Genomic DNA, 23934 nt, shown 5'->3' with positions numbered 1-23934 from the left:
GATTTTATCACACGATGACATTGCAATACCAATGCGTGACAGTAAGCCGTTTTATCCCTACTGTTGCGGCTCCTATCTTGTAAATGTGTGAACATGGTGAACTGGGCCGCCATCTTTTGGAGAGAGTTTTGAGGTTATAATAACTTCATGTAGCTGCGTTGTTTTGTTTTATTATGGGACTAATAGTGTTTGAGGACTATATGATGAGGCGCTGTGTAGAAACAAAAGAATACAAATGTTAACGAGAGCAACGCGCAATTGAAAGTTTTTTATATATTCTCCTTTTTATTTGTGTATATTAAAAAAAAATATTTACAAATATTGAAATAATAGTTAGTAACGTTTGACTTCCGTTACTTTAAACGGTAAGTACTACAATTAACTTGGAGACATATATATGAGATATTATGATTCTAATAAGTCTTCTGGATGTCGCGTTTTAATCTTCTAATTGTATCCGCATAGCAGTTTGCTGTTAGTGGATTTGGGTGAGTGTTGATTCTATCTTTGTGTTTGTTAGTCGAATAATTTCTTCCTGTACAGAGAGAACATTTAATGTTTTACGAATGTTGTCATTCCTGATACACCAAGGAGCATCTATTATTGTGCGAAGTATTTTTGTTTGTAAGCTTTCCATTTTTTAGATGTGTAACTTTGCTGCCATTCCCCAGAACTGGATTCCATAGGTTCAAATTGGTTTTATTGCACATTTATATATGAGTAATTTGTTATTTGTATTGAGCTTACTTTTCCGGGACATTAGCCAGTTCATAGATTTGGTTCGCATTTTAATACTTCTAATTTTTTGTTTTATGTGATGGTTCCATGTAAGTTTCTTGTCTAAATGAAGTCCCAGATATTTCACCGAGGTTGCTAGTGGTATGATCCTATTGTATAGTTTAAGGTTATTTGTTTGCTCTGTTTTTCACTTTTAGTGGTGTTAACTTAATTCTGTTCGTATCTCACCAGTTTTCCACTTTCGTAATGTGGTTTTGAAGATTTAACGTGGAAGTTTGTAGGTTATCGTGAATGGAGATTACTGCGGTGTCATCTGCGAATGTGTAGATTTGAGTGTTTTGATCTGTTGGGATATCAGTTGTGTAAATAGTGTAAAGTAGAGGGGCTAGTACACTTCCTTGAGGTACTCCAGCTTTGATTGTTCAGATGTCCGAAGTAGTGTCTTTAATTTTTACTGTGAAGCTTCTGTTGTCTATGTATGATGTAATTATTTTACGTAGTGGAGTGGGTAGCATATGTTGCAATTTCTCGAGCAGTCCTTGGTGCCAAACTCTGTCGAAAGCTTTTTCGATATCTAGAAATAGTGCTGAACAATATTTTTTTGTTTCTAGTGACTGGATGATTTGTTGAACCATGCGATGATTTCAGAAACCAAATGATATGGGTCTGTATGATTGAGGAACGTTGGGATTTTTTCCCGGTTTTAATAATGTTATAATTTCTGCACATTTCCATATTTGGGGGAAATATCCCACTCGAAGAATTGCGTTTGTGAGTATAAGGGTGTACCTTAATCCTTTTGTCAGTAGTTCTTTCAGCATTTGGGCTGTGATTCTGTCGTTTCCTGGTGATTTATGGTTTTTAAGGTTTCGGATTATGGTTTGAAGTTCTTCTTTTTTAGTTGGTTGAATTAGAGTGGTGTACTCCAGTACTATTGTTATTGAGACTAGCAATGAGGCAAGTGTCATTGGTGAATACCTCTTGAAAATAGTCCGCCATTGCATTTGCTTGTTCTTTGAGTGTTTTAGACCATTGTCCGGTCAGAGATTTGATAGGACTTATTGGTTGTATTGGTGTTCTGATTTTTTTGGCTGCTTTCCATAAAGAGTAATTTGTTATTTCAGTTGTGTCAAGATTGGAAATATATCTGTTAAATTTGTTATTGTTGTAGTTATTGATTTCTGTTTTTATATTTTTGATTAGCCTATTAAATTCTGTCTTCAAGTGTAATGGTTGCCTATGCTGTCACTGTCCCCTTATTTGGCTTCTTTGTTTAATTAGTTCTGTAATAAATGCTGGATATGCTGGATATCTTTTTCTTTCTCTTTTATTTGGTACCGTGTGGATTCTGTTGCTGCTGTCTGAAGACAAGTTGTCAGCTTTTCTGTTGCTACTTCTATGTCTTGTATGGCTTTAACCCCTTAACGTGCACGCTTGAGCTAACTCGAGCGCGCTAAACTGGCCAAACTGTGCACACTCGAGATAATTCGAGCGGCGTTGTACTTTATGTTGCTATAATTTTTCACACATGAATGCAATCGAGAATTGAAAATGACAATGTGAAAGCAAAAAATCATTATCATTTACATGGGATTGTAAGCTACGACACTTACTTATTCAAGTATAAAATATATCTTTTTTCTACTTATCACTTACGACTTATCTCTTCCTTGTGAGCCGCTTTCCGACAGCGTATTCATATTCAGATTCTGATTCGCTCATTTTTCAATATATATTTTACTAAAATATAATGTAAAATAAAATATAATAATAATAACAATAATAATAATAATAGTAATATTCTGAAAATTAGAAATCATACCAATTCTATAAATATCCATTATTTTTGTATTTTTGTAATTTTCTTGCCAAGACAACGTTCTAAATTTTGTTTTTTTACATTAAAAAAAATTGATTTTTTTTGGCCGGCCTTTTTCAAAAAAACTGTGCATTAAGGGGTTAAGCGGTAGGTTACATGTTAGTATGTTTTCTATAATTTTTCTATAATTATCCCAGATGGTAGTTCTGTTTGTTAAGTTTAACTGATTGAAAAATTTTGTGGTTTTCAAGCTTATCGTGAACATTACTGGTGTATGATCTGAGGTAAACTCGAGGAGTTCTGTAGTTTGGGTTTGATAGTTTTTGATATTGGTGATTCCAAAGTCTAATATATCTGGTATTTTATTTGGATCGGTTGGCCAGTAGGTGGGTCTGCCAGTTAATAAAACTGATAGTTGTTTCTGATTTATTAATTGCATTAAGTTTGCTCCTTTAGAATTAGTTAACCTTGATCCCTAGAATTGGTGTTTAGCATTGAAATTGCCTGCTACCAAAAAATCGTTGTCTAGTTTGTCAAAGAGTTCTCTCAGTTCTGTTATAGTTAGTGAGTGTTTGAGAGGACAATAGATTATTGCTATTGTTATCTGTTGTTCTAGGATTACGTTGATTATGGTTGCTTGTATCTTTTCTGTTTGGATTGATGGAAGTTGAAGGTGTTTAACCTCCATGTGTTTTCCACTAGGGTGTGGAGTACCATAATATGTGTAAAAAGGAAGTTTAAAATGTGACTAACATGTTTCACGTGTTTCAGCGAGGAGAAATATTTTGGTACTATTTTTTGAAGCATATTCTTTTAACTTGGGCATTCTTCGTTGTAGCCTGTTGCAGTTCCATTCTATAATTTGATTTATGTTTGGTTTGCATTTGATTTCTGTAGTGTTACGAGTTCTAATAGAAGATTTAATATGGTTGACATTTGTGTGGTTAGATTTTGTATTACTTGATTTGTTTCAGATGTTTATATTGCTAGCTTTTGTATTAGATATTCTAGATTATTGTTGTTATTATTATTATCATTATCATTATCATTATCATTATTATTATTATTATTATTATTATTATTATTATTATTATTATTATTATTATTATTATTATTATTATTATTATTATTATTATTATTATTATTATTATTATTATTATTATTATTATTATTATTATTATTGTTATTATTATTATTATTGTTATTGTTATTATTCGTTGTGTCTTTGTATTTGTCGCTTTCATTGTTTCTAACTGCATTTGCATATGTTTTGTGTGAGTTTGTCTTTGTTATTTTTGTATGGGCTGTTATTTCATGATCTGTGGGTTGAACTGTTATTGCCATTGTCTATGTTGCTGTATTTGTCGGTGGGTAGGTAGTAATTTGGTTTCTGACTAGCGGGTAGATTTTGGTGAGCATCTCCTTTCTGATGGTATACCCTTTGTAGTTAGCTGGATATATTTTCCTTTACAGTTTACGCATATAACATTTTCTATTCGACCTTGTAGAGGGTATTGTGTTGTTAAATGTTCTTTTGTGCATTTTATGCAGGCTGGCTTCCTATTACAGTAATTTTTGGTGTGACCAAATAATTGACATCTCGTACATTGCGGAATATTTCTTTTGACTCTTGGTGGTTCTATTGTGACTATTGTATTGCATATTAGGTTATTGTTATAGATTTCTTTGTTATTGGCTGCTGCTGCTAATTCTACTACAAACATTGGTAGAGGGATAGATGTTCCACTTCTTGTAAAGTTTATGATATTCAGGGCTTGATGACATTTTGTTTCTAAGTCATATTTTCTTTTTTTGATGTCAGTTTTGGAATGGGGTCCTTTAATCACTATTTTATATCGTTTCTCATTTTTACTCTGAAAGGTGTAATAGTTTGCATCTTTTGCTCTTAATACTCTTATTAATTTTCTGTAATCGTCAGAGGTTGTAGTTTGGATTTTGTTCTAGTTAGTTTTGAAGTTTTTAATTGTATGTGATTTTTGGTCAAGTAGTTGATTTAGCAATTCCATTAGAGGATTCATGATATGGGCTTCTATGAATATTGGCGGTGGTTTTGTTTCTTTCGTTGGGAATTCGCTGACGTGGTTCAATACATTGTATCTGTTTGAAGTTGGGATTGGAGTATGATCTATTAACTATTTATTTTTTTTCTCGTTATCAGTTGTTGTTATAATTAGTTTTTTCTTTTCGTTGTTTTTGGTGAATTCCATTCTTTCATACTTATTTCCCTTTCTGTATCCGTGTCGATGTAGCTTTGGTTTTCATCCGAATCTTTAGAATGGCTAGCTTGAGGTAATTTATGTTTATCCATTTTCTTTTTCTTTTAAATTTTGTAATTGGCGTGGAAGAGATATTGGCAATTGCCTGACAGTCACCAAAATGTCTTTGATACACAACGCATACAGACGCACACTTACACTTCACTTGTTTATATTACGGAGCTCTCGTATGAACGTCCGTTCGCGACGACGGTTAGGAAACAACTTCAATTGAAAGTTGACGCAATTAGTCGATCGGACCTCTTTCCGGACTATACTTTTATTACGATTTGAGTTTTGATTTTCTCTGTACTAAAATTCACTAGAACCCTACGCAACAAATTGGTGTCAGAAGTGGGATTTGCAAAATAAATTGCAAGATTAATTGCAACATTAGTTGCAAGATAAATTCTTCAGCAACTAGTACTGCTTCTCAGTTCTAGATTTTGAATACGGGTTTTCTCAGAACCAAAGAATAAAATAGAAGGGTATGCATTGCAATTAATAGAAAGTAGACAAGAACCAAACAGTTTGGAGGAGTTAATTATTTTATTAATGACAGTTTTAGCAAGAGCATATGATCTCGACCACATATACATACACACATTAATGAATTAATGATATAATGATTAATGAAATAATAATTAATAAATTAATTAAAAAAACAGATAAAAGAAGTATAGAATCTATTTCTATGAAAGTATAGAAATAATACCATTCTGAAGAATTACCAGGTGTTCCGGCCGGATCGCGGACCGCGGGTCAACGTACGTTCGACATTCGGTGTACGCCGTCTCGCCATTTTTGTCAAATAAACGGCGAGGCGGCAAGACAATAACACGATCGACGTACGTTGGCCCGACCGTCAAACGTTCGCCTCGACTGTATGTATACGCGGCGTTTTTGCCTTGAGAAGGCAATGCCCCGGCCTTCGACACCTGACGATGCTTCTCCTTGAACATCGGCCAGGTGTTTATATATACTGCCGCAAATTTCGATAACGGATGGTATTGTCAAAGATTTCGGTATCGTGAACATTACAAGTTTATTCAGCGCCCTTGCGCCCGTACGAAGCCGTGCTTCAATTTTATAGTCTGTACGAAGCCGTGCTTCATCTCGTAGCAAGTTCGAAGCCGTGCTTCAAATTTTTATACTTTGAACGGAGCCGTGCTCCAAGGATTGTAAACTGTGGACTGTGGAGTCCTACCAAATAAATCGTTTTCGTCTCCCTACAACCTCCGGCAATTATTTTGTGCCGTGCGCAACACCAGGAGTAATTGCCTTATTAAAACAAACAGTAATAACTAGAGATGCTTAAGAGATGCTCATATAAGTATGTTTATTTCAAAGAAGAAAATAGATAATTTAGTAGAAGCAATAGAGTTAGGAGTACAGTTAGAACAGGAAACAGAATAATGAAAGAAAATCTGTGGGAATAATATGACTATAGTTAGTGGTACTAACTAGTGGAATAATCATTTTCGTAGAGATTGCCGAATTAATTACAATTAATTTATAATTGTCATAACCTTGTCGATCCCTTTCCATCGCCACGTTTGTTTTAATTATATCGATGGCTATATAGATCCGATATTGCGCATTCAATGGAGAACATTCACTGGGTGCATTCCTTCATTGGAGTGGCTTACCCCTTGTAACACAATCGTGTGTTTCATTCATTAAGAGCATTTTCGTCCTTATTTATTTAGACATCAATTTAAATTAATAACAAATCACCGTCCATTAGTTTGGTTCCATAGTGTTAAAAAATCAACTTCTAGATTAATGAGATGGAGGATTCATTTGAATGAATATGATTATCAAATAATATACAAACCCGGAAAGATTAATTCCAATGCTGATGCTTTGTCCCGAAATCCAGTTGATTCTTCTGATAATAAGTGTGCCGTTACTTTTTTGGACTCTTTAAATTTACCATTAAAATCTGACAATGACATTAATAACTCTCGTCCGACGCGTCAGAGAGGATTATCGGTTGGCACTAACTTGTTATACCTCTCAATTTTCTCTCTCAAATTTTCAGAAACAGAAATACACACACACACACACACACACACACGTACAGAAAAACACAAATTCCTTTGTGCACGAGAAGTTAGCGGACAGAAATGGCGAGATCGAGTTAAATTATGGTAAAAGTGATGAGTATTTCACCGTTGATGAGGATGATAATGATATTGATAAAGTGTGTTCACCATTGGATCCGATCTGTGGACTATGTCCAGCATCATAACGATCCGGTAATGGGGAATGATAGCGGAAATAGAGAAAATTGATTAATGTTACCATTAATAGAAAGAGAAAATATATTATACAAAAGATCATTTATTAATTTATTAATGCAGAAAAATAATGTTGTTAATTTTATAAGTTCAAATCTCAAATCAATATCACAAATTAATGAAAATTTAATTGCTCAAGGTGAATTTAATATAGAGAATTTAAAAGGGTACAAATTTAATGTAGGAGAAGCATTAGCTACTTATCAAGATAAATATTATATTTTCCATCTAGTAGTCAACAAAATTTCAAGTGAAAATATGGAAATCGAAATAGTAAAATCATTTTTGGCTTTAAAACATCTTTTGACTTCATTAGGTATAAAATCATTTATATCAATAATCTGGAGCCAATTGACTGGTCTCAGCTAAAAGATATTTTAAATAAAATATTCAATGATCTTGTATACAAAATAACAATTTGCGAAAATGAAATAATTATTTCATTTGAATCTAATAGAAATAAAATTCTTAAAAAATGTTATGAATCAATAATAGGAGGCCATCAAGGCATAAGGAAAACTTACAAACGTTTATGAGAAAAGTACCATTGACCAGGTATGAGGAAGGATACTGTACAGTTCATGCGTACATGTCCCATTTGCTAGAGAAATCAGGTAGTCTTTGCGAGAAAAAGATAACCCATGTGTATCATAGATGCTCCTAAAAAGGCTTTTGATAAGGTTCAAATAGATATAGTTGGTTCTTTACCTCTAACTAAGAAGAAAATCGAAATTATTTGATATAAGAAGAGTATTACAGTAGCAGTTACTTTTGTTCAAGAATTCATATGTCGATTTGATATTGTCCTAAAATCATTCATACTGATTAGGGTTGTAACACCGGGGTTCGGGCTGGTGGGGAGATTGTTTTTAAATAATCTTGAGTCGAAAATATAAACTTTATTAAATATAAAGAGAAAATAACAATCTTTGATGGTATAACGAGAAAAGAAAAACAGCAGTCTTTGGTTATAATCTAGGAAAAAGTCATCGTTGACTTACAGAACTTTAGTACTGTGAAAGAAAGAAGTCGTCGCTGACTCACGGAACTATATATTTATACTAATTTCGCGATTGGTGGGATCGGCCGCTGCTGCGATCTCGTGCTGCTTACGATCGCCGCGGGATCCCTATCGGTCGTCTCCGCCTCGCGATCGGTTACCTGGAAGGAATCAAACGAGTGTCAAGTTAGTCTCAAGGTTAAGAATGGAAAGTGGGGCAGTTTATTGGTCCCCTTAATCGTCGTTCGTCCTGAGAAGGACGCGTTGTTCTGCGTTAGCGGAATCGTGATTCTTCCCCCTGTGCCGATCCCCCCGACGACGTATCCTAGAAGCACCTGGGCTAATTACGCCGGCGAGTTCCCACCAGAAGCACCTAGCTTAGGAAGGTAACCAATAAAATCCCCTCGCGCCTCCTCCGTACCGCCCCCCGACGTACCCTCGAAACACCTAGGATAACCACGCCGGCGAGTCCCTATCAGAAGCACCTGGCCTTGGGAGTTTCCCGGTACGATCCCACCGCTTGCTCCCTCGCTTTTTCCTCGGCCCTTTTTTTGGTGGTGACCGGTTGGGGGTAGATGATTAAATCTGGTTGTGTATGCCCACAGAGGCGTGGAAACACATCCGAGTCACCTTCGTCGTGGTCAGATTAACACTAGATGCTATCGCTGGAAGCTGCGCGCAAGATTTGGTCGCGTCAGCTCGTAGCCAGTGGTCATTCGTGACTGCCATTCCTTCCTGGTGGCCGGCCAGGCGAGGGGGAGCCGCGGTTGTGTTTGTTAAGAGTTCCCGTGGCTCCCCCAGTAATCGCCAGGGCTCTAGGCCGCCGTGGGGGTTTTAGCGGTTCAAACCTCGCACTACCCCCGTCCCGCCCCCCCCGGGCGGGGCGGGGGTGTCTGGCCAGCAGATTTCTCCCACGATAAAAAAAAAAAAAAAGTGGTCATTCGTGACTCCTGCTCCGCGGAGTCTACCTGGTGGACGCAGTTCCCGTTCTGGGATGGTTAAGGTACGCTGGCGAATATCTAGGCGTGTGCGGGATCCTGATGTTACGGGATCTGGACGGGACGAAGAAATTCGAGCACGTTCGGGCGGGATCCCCATACATTTTACTGCTAGAGATCTCGAGATCCCGAGTGTTTCGGGACTGCGCTCGGTTCTCGGGCGATCTTGGGCGGTCTCGAATCTTTACGCATGAATAGAATATGTGAGAATCTACAAGCGTCGCACGCGATCTGTTCGGGATTCAGTCAACTATACACTGAAAATATAAAAAGAAGATAAGAATAGTAATGATATGATAAGTCTTTGATAATATTTGAAAATAATAATATAGAATAGTTTGCACTTTTTGTCCTTATGTAAACTTTAAATAAGAAGGATATAAATAAAAATACAATTTTTGGAATAACGTATGAAAAACATAGAATAATTTGATTTTTATTAAAGTTGTTGCACGTTCAAACGCGCTTTTGTACATTTATGTATGTTATCAGGCGTGGAAAATAAACGTTCGTTGGTTGTTGGGTTGCAGATATCGCAAGTACATATTTTGCCACATTTTGTTATAGTGGATATGTGTTGCCGTAACATTTCCACCAATCCATAATATTACATTTTCTTGATTCAGTTATTTTGGGAAAATACATTTGTATTTCTCGAATCCAAGTTTGAATCAAACAACTGTGGTATTTTTTATTTCTTCGGATCTGAAGGATAAAAACAAATAAAATCAAATTCTAGTAATTCTAGTTCTGTTTTTCATATATCGTTCTAAAGATTGTATTTTTTACTTATATCCTACTTACTTAAGTTTACATAAGAACAAAGAGTGCGAACTATTCTATACTATTGTTTGCAAATGTTATCAAAGATATCATATCATTATTGTTTTGTTTTTATTTTATATTTTCAGTGTGTAGTTGACAACCTGAATCCTGAACAGATCGCGTGCGACGCTTGTATTTTAACCTTACATATCCTATTTATGCGTAGAGACCGAAACCGTCTGAGACCGCCCGAGAACCGAGCGCAGTCCCGAAGTTTCCGGGAGTCTCGAAACACTCGGAATCTTGAGATCTCGCGCAGTAAAATGTATCGGGGTCCCGCCCGATCCCGCCCGATCCCGTTCGGATTTCTTCGTCCTGTCCCGATCTTCGGGATCCCAAGACTCGTGTGGGTATGTACACTCTTACGAATATCCGCTCAAAGAGTGCGGCGCGGTATTATACACGAACGCGATCTCAGTGAGATGGCGATCCCACTCCTGATGCTTTTTCCTGCAGTACTGACTAATCATTGTCTTAAGAACTTTGATAGTCTTCTTGACGGGATTGCATTGAGAAGTGTACGGAGGAGTTCGCCGCTCAATCCCACACTCCTGCAGTATCCGTTCGATCTCTTTGACGATGAATTGTCGTCCGTTACCGATGACAATCGTTCGCGGGCATTCGTGATGGAAGATGATTAGTTCGCGGATGGCCTGTGCCACATGTAATGTTGTTTAAAAAATGGGTCTCGAAAGATAGATCATACTTAAGTCATTGATGGACCATACTGGTCATTTTCTCAAAGCGTGGTCGATGTTCTGGCTCTACTTCCATTCATTGTCGCATCAGAACGCTACTACCTCTACCACCTCGAGTCCAAACCCATTTTAGGTTTCCTTGTCAAAGCGTAGCTTTACAAGAGAGGCATTAAAGGCATTAATAAATTCGAGTTATTAATGAAGAACACTGACCAATGAGAGGCGAGGGCGCGCATTACAATGTGGTCGATCGATCGAGTGCAACGTGCTTCGACCGTGCAGCGCGATAGAAGAAGGGGGATTCCGTGCTGCGTTCGAATCAATGAACAAGTCACGCAGCGTGAATTTCTGAATTTTTTTTTACTACGTAACACTGATAATTTTAAGAAAAACACTATTCATCCTTATTTCAGAATGTCTGAAGAATATTTACTAATTTTTCGGACTCGAAATAATAAGTAGTTTAACGGTGACAGCCGTTTTAATTTTCTGATGTGCATGACACCTCGTATGTACCATATGAATTTTTTAAGCAAGGTGTACAGTGAAGATTAACAAAGTACGTCAATGATATTTTAATTTAAATAATTCCGTCTCCGAACACAATTCAACTAACGATTCGCAAAGCTAATTTAATAATAAATAATCGCGTTAAAGGACGTATGGGATTTGTTTGCTGTGATTAGTGTTTAGTGATAATGCTGTGAAAATGAACTTTGGAATAGTCTGTCTGGAGACATCTTTCAGATCGTTATCGTCGGATACAGATCAGCTGTGCAATTCATTATACATTGTACGAGGTCTATGCACTATCCTCCGGCACACGTTTCCGAGCATGAAGTGGATTTACAACTAAATGGGTGAGTTTCTTATTGATAATATTCTTCATATTTCTCTAACAAAGAAAGCCCTTACGTCCTTTAATGCGATTATTTATTATTAAATTAGCTTTGCAAAGCGTTCGTTGAATTATATTCGAACATGGAATTATTTAAATTAAAATATCATTTACTTTGTTAATCTTCACTATACACCTTGTTTAAAAATTTCATATGGTATACACAAGGTATCTTGCACACCAGAAAATTAAAACAGTCGTCATGGTTAAATTACTTATTATTTCGGATTCGAAAAATTAGTAAATATTCTTCAGATATTCTGAAATAAGGATGAATTGCGTTTTTCTTAAAATTTTCACTGTCACGTAGTAAACAAACATTCGAAAAATCACGCTCCGTGACTTGTTTATTGATTCGAATGCAGCACGAAGCCCCCTTCTTCTATCGCGCTCCACGGTCAAAGCACGTTGAACTCGATCGATCGACCACCTTGTAATTCGTGCTCTCGACTCTCATTGGTCAGTGTTTTTTGTTAATAAATCGTAAACAAAGCCGCGGATTGCATTTTTGCAAAGGAAAAAGTTACTTAGAATGACCTCAGCTACCTCCTCCCCATTTCCATAATACGAGACATTTTTGGACATCCTGTATACAACTTGATCGGTTACTTGCGGGGACAAGGAACCATCTGTTGTCAGGTCTGGTGGTAGCCGCCACAAGAGATTTTTACCACGGTTAGATCCGGGTTTCTGACTGTTATTGCAGCCATCACTGTATCGCCTGTCGTGATCAATCTCGTCGATAAGCCTGGCCCGGGCACTGTACCCTGCCAGCTGTATGGCTCTTGTGCAAGCAGCACATCCGTCCCGCATCTGTTCTGCAGTCCGGACTTCGTCGGTCACATTCCGAGCCCGCTGCATATTATGCTGCATGACTCGGATGAGTCTCAAACGTAGTCGGTCGTTTGTACTATTACCAGATCTGGGTGACGGGTATGCTTCCGTGGGGGCCCCGGAATCCAAATATGGGTGACGCTCCTCTTGTTCAAGTTAATAGGATTTTCAGTTGGATTTTTAAAAGGAATTTAATGGAAAGAGCACTCTGAAATATAAATATAGGATATACAACATAAAAATATTAAAAATATAAACTTTTTACTAATTTATATTTCGGATAACATATTACATTATACTATGTTGCACATGGTGTTCGTAGAAATATTCTAAACATATTTGAGGTGATTTTGGACAATCGGAACAATAGGTCGTGGTCTTTTTTACATTTTTTCTGGCTTCTTGGCGTTCAGCAGTTTGCCTCCACTTCTGCTAACATAGGGCGCACATCCTTCTTATAGGCTTGTTCTGCTGATTCTTACGAATCTCTAAATTATAATTTTATTTCTATTATTGGCGAGCCTATCATTTTTTGAAAACAACCATTCGGCAACGAGAAGTTCCCGAAATTTTCTTATTTCAATTTTTCTATTTGTGGTTCTCTGGTACACGACGTGAGCATTTACTATACTTGTTCCTAAATGCAAATAAAAGCGATACCACTTGATACTTTTCCGTATCGATGTGGCATATGACACATCTGGTCGCTCTTGTCGATGCCAGTTTTTCCATTATTATATGCCAGTACCGTCAAAAGTTTCTGTTTAGGAGGACATCCGCGAATAACGCTGCATAGGAAACAACGGAAAATAGGTTACGGATTTGATATTCGGATTATTGGAAGGATGACCCAGGCGACAAATACATGGCGACGATACAAACAGGAGACTGTTTACTGTGTACGAAGTACAAAAACATACGTAGATCGACCGCGATCTAAAAATTAGCGATTTGATTTTAGACAACGCCATTTGGTCTCCGTTGTTACGCAGGATTTGAATGACTTCGCTTTTTAAAAGGAGCTGGAAAGCTATGGCTTTTCAGCGTATGTTTATTTTACAACAGAGTGGGAACTTTTACACTGTGATTGATGTTCCGGGCTGATTATAAGAATGTCACTGCTCGCTCGCATAATTAATGGCCTATTTATACCTGTGTCTTATCTCTTGTTGGGACTGAGAGTGGGGCGGGAAGGGTCAGCGTTACAATACCTGTGTCTTATCTCTTGTTGGGACTGAGAGTGGGGCCGGAAGTGTCAGCGTTACATCCGTAACGAAGGCCAAACGTTTCAATGGCATATTCATCGCGCTTTAGGTGTTTTCGTCTACTTGGACGAAAGTCCTCCTTCGCAAAGGAACACCTTAAATACATTTGCATTGTATTGCAAAGACTTAAGTAGTTTCATCTTTGTCTTAACGTGGACAAATATCAATTCAGCGTCCCAGAATTAATAATCACAGCATATCGTATTAACCCAAATGGTTACAACTCAACACCAGATAAAGTTCTGACTGTTAACTATTTTCCAAAACCCAAGACTATCGACGAATTACGTCTTTTCTGGGAATAGTTAATTTTTACCGTCGCAGCATTCTTCATGGCGCTATCTTCAGACATCCCTAATTGTCGTCACAACGATAAGCGTGAAATTAACTGGACTTCGGAAGTCGTGGAAAGCTACTACATGGTTAAGGAAAGTTTAATGAACGCGAAAATGATAGCACATCCCTCGGTGGTCGATGAGGTATGGGTCGTCACAGACGTGTCCTATGGGCGCTGTCCTAGTGCAAAAGACCATTCGCGTTCTTCTCCAAAAAATTCAACTCCGCGCATTAACGGCTATTACATTAACTCGGGAATTAACGGCTATATGCTATGCAATTAAATACTTTAAGCATGCTATCATTCATTAGTCAATGTACGACTCAAATCGATTATGTGGACGTTTATAATGAAGAAGAATTAAAGAGAATTCGTGAAAAGAGTAATCACCCTCTTAAGTTAATCAGACTTATGTGAGGTCTAGCTCTTTCGCGATTATATTGCGAACAGTTGAGCGAATTTGTCCCTCCCTAGATTTCTGTTGCCGTAAGAAAACGCGTGTTCGATTCATTTCACGCACTGGCGCATACAAGCGCGAAAGTGACGGATAAAATGATTCGCCGTAGATAAGTTCGATCTAACATGAACTGTGACATAGCCAAATGGTGTACAAACTGCATTGGTTGTCAAAAGTCAGAAATTACGCGACACATTAAAAACAATCCAGCCTCATTTGTAGCTGATGGTCGAAGTCGCAGCGTAGTGCTGAGCTGCAGATCCCAGCCGGATCCGTTGGCGTATTCGTGCCTCTGTCTCGCCTGCTGGCGCTACTTTTTGAGTCACGGTGGTGGCACTGGCGACGCATTTCTGGAAAACCACATCGAATGACCGCTGTTCTTCTTCATCGAGCATTTTCCATATGTTTTTTGTTTTTCCTCGACGATGGGCGTAAAGAAGGCAAATACGCGACAGAGGTTTTGCTTGACGGATTTCACGCCCGCCTCCTGCATGCCGTTAAAGTGTGGTGCGATCGGATGATAGGAATGCTAACTCATTTGCTGATTGATACACCGGACGTGCATTTTCGTCCATTGAAACGCTTTATTAAATTTTCAGCACCGCAAATTTGCTGCACCGAGATTTCGCGTCGCACAAGAAAGCGATCAAGCGTGGTCAAGAAAGCACTATTGATATACGAAGGTTGTATTTCGCAGACGAAATATAGACATACGTAATCGACCTCGATCGCAAATAAGACTCGACTAGGCCTCACCCTGTACGGAGTCGTGTCCTGCATAAGTGGTGCTTGCTTGACCGTACGAAGGATAAGGAGAACTTCACCATGCACAGTGTTAACGTGACATTGGCACAGTAAAAACTCCGAAACACGGTGTTACGGGAGTGGTATTGGAAATTTCGCGGTGTCCGGTTTATTCGCGTTGCGCAGGCGATCTCTCACGTGGAGAATACCTTGGGTATCCAAGAAAGGGTTCGAAAACAAGATGTCTGATTCCCTTGAAAACGAGCTACCTCGCTCCAATGTTGCAAGTTCCTTTTTAAAGAATTCTAATTGCAAATATCGAATAATTCGCGCTCCACAACTCACAGAATGAATCATGTGCAAGACGAAAACTGTGTTAACAACTTCTTCCGGTAGACTAGTCTGAATGCGCGATACGCGATTAGCTACAACAACTTTCCACGCAGATTGATGTTTGCAGAGCCAAATGAGTAGGATTTCTGTCTCTGTTTAATAAGTGACTCGAGAAACTGGGAGTCCTAAAGATATGCAAACGTGCATCAATAGATCGACAAGGAGGATGCTACTGAAGAGCTCAAGGATCAGAATAGATTGGGTATTTAATGGTGCGACTCGTGTCTTCGCTATAAAAAAAAATTTGATACGGAATTGTCTTCAGAGACAATCCGTGCATAGACTGTTGCAGCGAAGACCGTCGAAAAAGTGTCGCAGAAATGGATGAGTTTCGAAACCACCTCGGTATAAGAAAAGATCGAACATTCAGCATATCGGCGCAGTAGGCGTCCCATGAAAAGTGGTGCGCTAGGAGACTACATAGTCCCGGCTTATCTTCTTACGCCATTGTGCTTGTATTAAGGTTTTTCCTCTGATTGTCAATGAGCTCAACCAGCACAAAAGATCGTACAGAGAAGGTCCTGCACGCAGCAAGGAATTAAGCGAAATGCAGGAAGCCGTCATAACCCAAGCGTTGAAAACGTCACGGATCTTCGTTGTGAGGCTATCCAGTAGTAAAATGGCTTGATGTGGAATAAATGTCTGGCCTGCGGTTGTTCCGCTCAATTGGGACATGTGTTTCAATGATCTGTACTCATTGATAAACGCTTGGTGATGCCATCAGAAGATCGCGATTCGTCTCCAATTTTTTTGCTCAGACGGTCATCTGGATCCGATACATTGAAAGGAAGACGTATTATGAAACTACCGTCTGCTGCCCTAAAGTGAAAGTTTACTCTGCCCTCTTTTTCACGTTTTTCAGAAAATTCACGAGGCCACGCTTATGGAAGTCATCACTGTACGATGATAACGCGCAGATGAAACAGAAAACAATTTAGCCGACAATGGATAAATAAAATTAGAAGGTTGTGTCAAGGAGCTCGAGTTATTTGTCAGAAAGAAAAATCTGTCTGTATTCGTATATTCCCCTAGGGACACGTTAACCTGAATACAATACATAGATAGATCAGCTTGAATACGAACGACGGTTGCATGGATAAAGCACATACACAAGTTTATGTACAGTCGAAGGACAGCACAACGACCGAACGACAAAGAGAATTTGAAGTACTTAGCGATCACAAAATTGCACGCATGAAACGTAGTGATCCAACTCGAAGGACCATTAAATGTTAGGCTAGCCCTATCCTATCCATCTTTAGTTCGATTACGAGCAGAGTAGGCGGTGTAAACCCGAACCGAAAAAAGGGGCCGATTAGGTACTACGAATTAATCCGTGGTCAATTGTTCCAACAGAAAACTAGGTGATTTGCCCTTACGTACTAATTGACCCTTTCTTATTCGATTGAGTTTCACACCTCCTATCCAATTCATAATCGATTCAGATTTCAATCAGATAGGGCGAACCTAACAATGACTTTTAGCATCTGTGTAACGTTTATGGTGCTGAAAGCAGCCGCCTTTCTGACCCTAAATTTGGTTTCATTAAACTGTACAACCAAAATTGCAGTAATAGCTTTCACAGAAAAATATATACGCATTTTTAGCATTTCGCTGTCATGCTCGTTTTTCATCTAGTAGATCATCAATAGATATCCACGTTGTGCATTCACCCCGTACCATGTTCGTATAATGACCCTTAGCAAAACTTTTAACGTAGTGGAAAATCGCTGTTTTAAGTTTATAAAATTGATCCCTTACTTGTATTTTAGTAGTGGGTGCTGCTTTGTTATTGAAATTTTATATTTTTGTTGTTTCATTCCTACTGTAGTACATTCCTCTGACGACAGCCGCTCATCATACTATTTCGCCGGGAGCCCAACAGCAAGGTGCTATTTGCATAACCGGCTCCGGAAGGGCACTGCGCGGCCACCCCTTTCCTGGTCCCAGATTCTTGATTCCGCGTGGGCTTTAAATCTCATGGCACGATCGAGTTGCTCGGGTGAAGGCGTGCTTCATCGCTCCTCCGATTTATCAAAGACGAGATAAACATAAGCGAATGAGCGGCGTAGCAAACGCAGTCCGCGTGGCCAATCCAAGATTCTTCTAGTAGGGACTAGCTGGCCAGGTTATACTCCAGGTGCTTGGAGGGTATGTCGCCGGGGGAGGAGGTGCGGAGGAGACGCTTGGAGAGAACGCAGGTACGGCGTATCCTTTTTAGGATGACGATCTCCAGGAAAACAATAAGCTATCCCGCCTTCCTAATTAGCGATCGTGTTGATACTCGTCTGGTTCCATTACAAATCGAGAGAACTCGAGAGTAGCTGGCCGATAAACAACCGTCGTAGACGACCCGGACAGAAGTGCGACACGAGGCTGTGGCAGCGGCCCGCAACCAAATCACGCGTATGTAATTCAAGTTAGACCAATAGTGTACTCCTTTCCGTTCATATCAAAGCGTTTAGTCTAGTTTATTTTTCTATTTTTGTATGTTATACTAGAATAATGCTTGTTTCGTTGTATTGAAACGGTGATACAATCTATAAAGATTTTTATAATATTGTTACGGCGACTTGCCCAAATTAAATCGCTGTAATGTGATACCGTCCTGTGATGGACAACTCCCAAAGGAAGAATTGAAGTTAAAGGTTGTCACGCGATCAAGTTACCGACGTTTGAGCAGCTGATGTATAATTATGTTGTGTTGTTACGCTGTGTTACTGTAGATAAAATGCCGCTACGTGTTGTACGGATACTTAAGAAAATTCGCAACATTAGGAGCTCGTCTGGTATCGAAGAATCGATCGGAAATGTATCACCGGAATCGTAGATCCTTTTTGCAAACCTCCGACAGGTAATTTGGGAGCAACTGCAGGAGCAGGAGATACTGTTCGAACTGCGACTGGAAGCGGACAGGCTGCAGCGCAAGGAACGGTAACAGATTTACTGCGTCCGAACGAGAGGCTCGCATAGAAGAGAGGATAACGCGGATCGAGTACTATAATACCAAGTGCTATCACTCGGAAGCGTGTGTAAATAATACGAACATTCATGTAAATATTGCGAGTGTGCCTGTTACTTCGGGTGTTTCTATGGTCACTCAATTGCATATTATTAATCAATCGCGTATGTATTGATCAATTTACTCGTGATTCTCTGTTCTGCGTGAAGAAATAGACCTATCAACCAATCAACCTACGGTTGAATTCCGAAAACGAAGGTTTAGGTCATGTTGTAATTTTTATTTATTTATCATTTGTATAATTTAATTAATCGTAATATTTTAGCTTGTCAATATGAATAATACATACAAAGATTGCTGGGAATATTTTCGAAAAAATAAATACGAAGAATCTGGCCCACACGAGATAAATTGACGCGACAAAGATCCAAGAGTTCGATCACGAAAATAGCGGAAGGGTAACCCGCATGGCCGGGCGGATCTCGCGGGTACAATTACGAGACAATTCTCTGAAGAGCCAATGCTCTGAATTAATCTTTAATCGGGTCAGTAATACAAATTGGGCAGCCTTGTGGATGCATTCGAGAGCCCGCGCTCTTTGCAGTTTTCTGCGGAAAATGTTCAGCCGCGGCGTAATTCGATTTTCACGACGGTACGGTAATTCAACGCCAAGACGATAGTCGCTGTAAAATGCAGGTGCTGGACGCTATCACAGCTTGATTGTCGAATCCGCTCGCGATAACGCAAAGTGGACGAGAGCACGTTAACAGTCGACGGGATGTCGGATCGCCTACGCCGACACTGCGAGGATTTCCGAAATCTTCGTAATTATTGAATTTGAACTTTTACCCCAGGTCGCGAAACGTACAGGAATGCCTGATTCGTCGTATTACTTATTGCAACGCAAAGACCTCGAGGAAATCTGTCGGGCGCGACAGAAACAACGCGAAACCCCGTCAAACGTTTCCCACGGGACCGGATGGAAGCGTGGGGGCGAGACGCGCCTCCACGCGCGCGAAAGTCCGAGTTTTTCGAAATCTAATCCGTTTCCCACGCTTACTACCAAGCCATCACGCGAAAGTCACGAAGGATTACTGAATGTGACTTATCGCCTCTGGTTGCAATTCTTGTCTTTCCTTCTTCCTCTCTCTAAAATAATTATTAGTATAATTATTAGCGTAATAGTTCATAGAATTTTAATATTATTATTTTTCAATCATTTCAAATTAAAAAATTTATTATTTAAAACAAAAATTATAATATATATATAGTTAATCTAACAATTATTATTAATAATATTATTGTAAAATTATAAAAATAAATTAAATATTATTGATCAGGGTTTAGTGATAATGCAGTGAAAGTAAACGATGGAATAGCCCGTCCGGAGACATCCTTCTGTTCGTCATCGTCGGATACAGATCAGCTGTGTAGTTCTTTATATATTGTACAAGATCAATGCACTATCCTCCTGCATATATTTCCGTGCATGAAATGGATTAACGACTAAATGGGCGAGTTTCTTATTGATAATATTCTTCATATTTTTCTAACAAACAAATTACTTATATCCTTTAACATGATTAGTTATTATTAAATTAGCTTTGCGAATCATTCGTTGAATTCTATTCGGATGCGGAATTATATAAATTAAAATATCATTCACGTACTTTGTTAATCTTTATTGTACATCTTGCTTAAAATTTTCATATGATACACACGAGGTGTCATGCACACCAGAAAATTAAAACGGCCGTTACGGTTACATCACTTATTATTTCGGATTCGAAAAATTAGTAAACATTCTTCAAACATTCTGAAATAAGGATGAATAGCTTCTTTTTTAAATTTTCACTGTCACGTAATAAAAAAAGATTCGGAAGTCTACTCTTCATGACTTGTTCATTCATTCGAACACTGTACGGAACCCTCCTTCATCTGTCACGCTCCACGGTCGAAGCACGTTGCACGTTCTCATTGGTCAGTGTTTTTCGTTAATAACTCGTAAACAAAGCCGCGGATTGTAGTTTTGCAAAGGAAAAAGTTACTTTAAATGACCTCAGTTACCCCACATTTTCGGCAGTTAAAATAATTGTGAAACACCTTGTATACAGAAATGTAATCACTCAGGAACCAATATCATATTTGACTACCACCAACAACACCGTTCTACCAAACGACATTCGTTGTCTTCTGTATGAAACTAAAAATGATATGTACAGTGATATGACGAAAATTATTGATAGTTTTTTTTGTCCGATGCGCCATCTGATGACATAATGTCCTTATTATTAAACCAGTATATAAAAAATCTACCTACCTAAGTAACTAAGCCCACTGATGCTGATAATGATCATGCAGAAATAACCGAAGTAAGAAAAATAAGTTTAACAATAAAAGCAGGAAAAGCAACAAGAATAATGTAATCAACAATAAAAAACGCAGAAAAGATAAAAATAGTAAAATTATAAATAACAGTTACCAGAATAAAAACTCGAATAAAAATAACAAATGTACTAGAGCATATATCAATCGGAAAGGTTAAAATATATCCGCGCTAATAATAAACCCTCAGAATATACACGCATCCAAAAATTATGTAATAAAAACACATGTCAACTGGCTGAACATATAATTACTGTGAATCCGCTTAATGAAAATAAATCACCAACAATGAAAAAAATTGAGGAATATTGTACTAAACTATTCGACTATAACGATATAGGATGGAAACCACAGAAATACAAAAGAGATTGCATCAATCATGAGATTGCCCGCTGAATTTAAACATATTATTAAGCTGAGGAAATGGAACTGACAAGGATTTCCTTAGTAACGGCAAGCGAACAGGAATTAGCCCAGCATTAAATCCCGCGGTTCCGCCATTGGGTAATGTAGTGTTCAGGAGGGTCAATTTATCCTGTAACGTCGCAATCGCGTCCAAGTCCATCTTGAATGGGGCCATTTATCCATAGACGATGCCAGGCCCGTAGTGGCCGGTACGCGTTTCAGGAGGACCTCTCCTTAGAGTCGGGTTGCTTGAGAGTGCAGTCTTAAGTGGGTGGTAAACTCCATCTAAGGCTAAATATGACCACGAGACCGATTGAAAAGAACTTTGAAGAGAGAGTTCAAGAGTACGTGAAACCGTTCAGGGGTAAACCTGAGAAACCCAAAAGATCGAATGGGGAGATTCATTGATAACGAGGCTCGGCTTCCGTTGGCGTGTGATACCCCGAATGGTTCCCTTCGTGGTTCCAATGCGAGGGCACACCGTCTTCGGCAAATGTTCCGGCAACGTAGTCGTGCACTTCTCCCCTTGTAGAACGTCGCGACCCGTTGCGTGTCGGTCTACGGCACGAGTTGTTGACTGTCGGCGTCGCCTTCGTGCGTACACGACAGACGCTCGATCGCCCGGCCGGCTGCGTGACGGTACACTATTTACGGTATTGGGCCGCTACTTGCTCCATTTTCGAATGTATGTGCGTTCAGGCCCGTCGCAAGCTCGGTTAGTAATTACCCGGATGGTACGGACCTGGTGCCGGCTCCGGGCCTAGCCAGCTGTTGGCAGGCGGTGTCCTCGTACTGGCCAACCTTTTTGAATCACATTACAAGTCAGCGACGCTACTGCTTTGGGTACTTTCAGGACCCGTCTTGAAACACGGACCAAGGAGTCTAACATGTGCGCGAGTCATTGGGACTCGATTAAACCTAAAGGCATAATGAAAGTGAAAGTTGACCTTTGCGTCGACCGAGGGAGGATGGGCCGCGTCACGATGCGGCCTCGCACTCCCGGTGCGTCTCGTTGTCCTAGCGAGAAGAGGCGCACCCAGAGCGTACACGTTGGGACCCGAAAGATGGTGAACTATGCCTGGTCAGGACGAAGTCAGGGGAAATGCTGATGGAGGTCCGTAGCGATTCTGACGTGCAAATCGATCGTCGGAACTGAGTATAGGGGCGAAAGACTAATCGAACCATCTAGTAGCTGGTTCCCTCCGAAGTTTCCCTCAGGATAGCTGGCACTCGCTCATTCTTTTCAATGGACGTTTGCGAGTCTCATCTGGTAAAGCGAATGATTAAAGGCCTTGGGGCCGAAACGACCTCAACCTATTCTCAAACTTTAAATGGGTGAGAACTTCGGTTTGCTTGAATTATGAAGCCAAGAGAGAAAAATTTTTTATTATTACTATTATTATGATGGCATATATAAAGGGAAAAATGTGGATCAGAGTGCCAAGTGGGCCATTTTTGGTAAGCAGAACTGGCGCTGTGGGATGAACCTAACGCAGAGTTAAGGCGCCTAAGTCGACGCTTATGGGATACCATGAAAGGCGTTGGTTACTTAAGACAGCAGGACGGTGGCCATGGAAGTTGGAATCCGCTAAGGAGTGTGTAACAACTCACCTGCCGAAGCAACTAGCCCTGAAAATGGATGGCGCTGAAGCGTCACGCCTATACTCCACCGTCAGTGGTATGTGAAGCGGGGCAAAAATTTCGATTTTATGTCCTCTATGAAGCCCTGACGAGTAGGAGGGTCGCGACGAAGTGCGCAGAAGGGTCTGGGCGTGAGCCTGCCTGGAGCCGCCGTCGGCGCAGATCTTGGCGGTAGTAGCAAATACTCCAACGAGGCTCTGGAGGACTGACGTGGAGAAGGGTTTCGTGTGAACAGTCGTTGCACACGAGTCAGTCGATCTTAAGCCCTTAGAGAAATCCTATGTAGATGAGGTGTCCTAAGAGGTAACTAGGACTAAACACAAAAACGCAGCTTATTTTATTTTTATTATTATATAAATCGCAGCATATTATACATAAAAAACGCCCATTGGGCGAAAGGGAATCCGGTTTTTATTCCGGAACCCGGCAGCGGAACCGCATACCATTCGGGCCCTCGTAAGAGTGTTCGTCGGGGTAACCCAAAATGACCTGGAGACGCCATCGGGAGATCCGGGGAGAGCTTTCTTTTCTGTATAAGCGTTCGAGTTCCCTGGAAACCTCTAGCAGGGAGATAGGGTTTGGATCGCGAAGAGCACCGCAGTTGCAGTGGTGTCCGGATCATCCCCTCGGACTTTGAAAATCCAGGAGAGGGCCACGTGGAGGTGTCGCGCCGGTTCGTACCCATATCCGCAGCAAGTCTCCAAGGTAAAGAGCCTCTAGTCGATAGATTAATGTAGGTAAGGGGAGTCGGCAAATTGGATCCGTAACTTCAGGACAAGGATTGGCTCTGAGGAGCGGGGCGTATCGGGCTTGGTCGGGAAGCGGGTCTGGCTGACGTGCTGGGCCTGGGCGAGGTGAACGGCTCTCATGGCTGGGATCCAAGCTCGGTCCCGTGCCTTGGCCTCTCGCGGATCTTCCTTGCTGCGAGGCTTCCGTGGCGTTTCCCATCGTTGCAG

The 23934-nt window shown here is 39.9% G+C and overlaps 1 long non-coding RNA gene across 4 annotated transcripts; it reads left to right on the top strand.

Annotated features, from left to right (window-relative positions):
* The first annotated feature begins 76 nt into the window (after positions 1-76).
* Positions 77-23642, top strand: LOC117220716 (uncharacterized). Of its 4 annotated transcripts, none has more exons than XR_013035419.1 (5): positions 77-365; positions 469-488; positions 15048-17786; positions 17855-17991; positions 18312-23642. It is a non-coding gene; the product is annotated as an uncharacterized LOC117220716 (long non-coding RNA). The 4 variants fall into 4 exon arrangements; XR_013035420.1 differs by having other exon boundaries at positions 466-488; XR_013035421.1 differs by lacking the exons at positions 77-365; positions 469-488 and having other exon boundaries at positions 11574-16949; positions 17417-17786.
* The last annotated feature ends 292 nt before the right edge of the window (positions 23643-23934 follow it).

The sequence above is a fragment of the Megalopta genalis genome, unplaced genomic scaffold, assembly GCF_051020955.1.
Source record: "Megalopta genalis isolate 19385.01 unplaced genomic scaffold, iyMegGena1_principal scaffold0043, whole genome shotgun sequence".
In the NCBI taxonomy this organism is placed as follows: Eukaryota; Metazoa; Arthropoda; class Insecta; order Hymenoptera; family Halictidae; genus Megalopta; species Megalopta genalis.
This window is presented reverse-complemented; position numbering and strand designations above follow the sequence as displayed.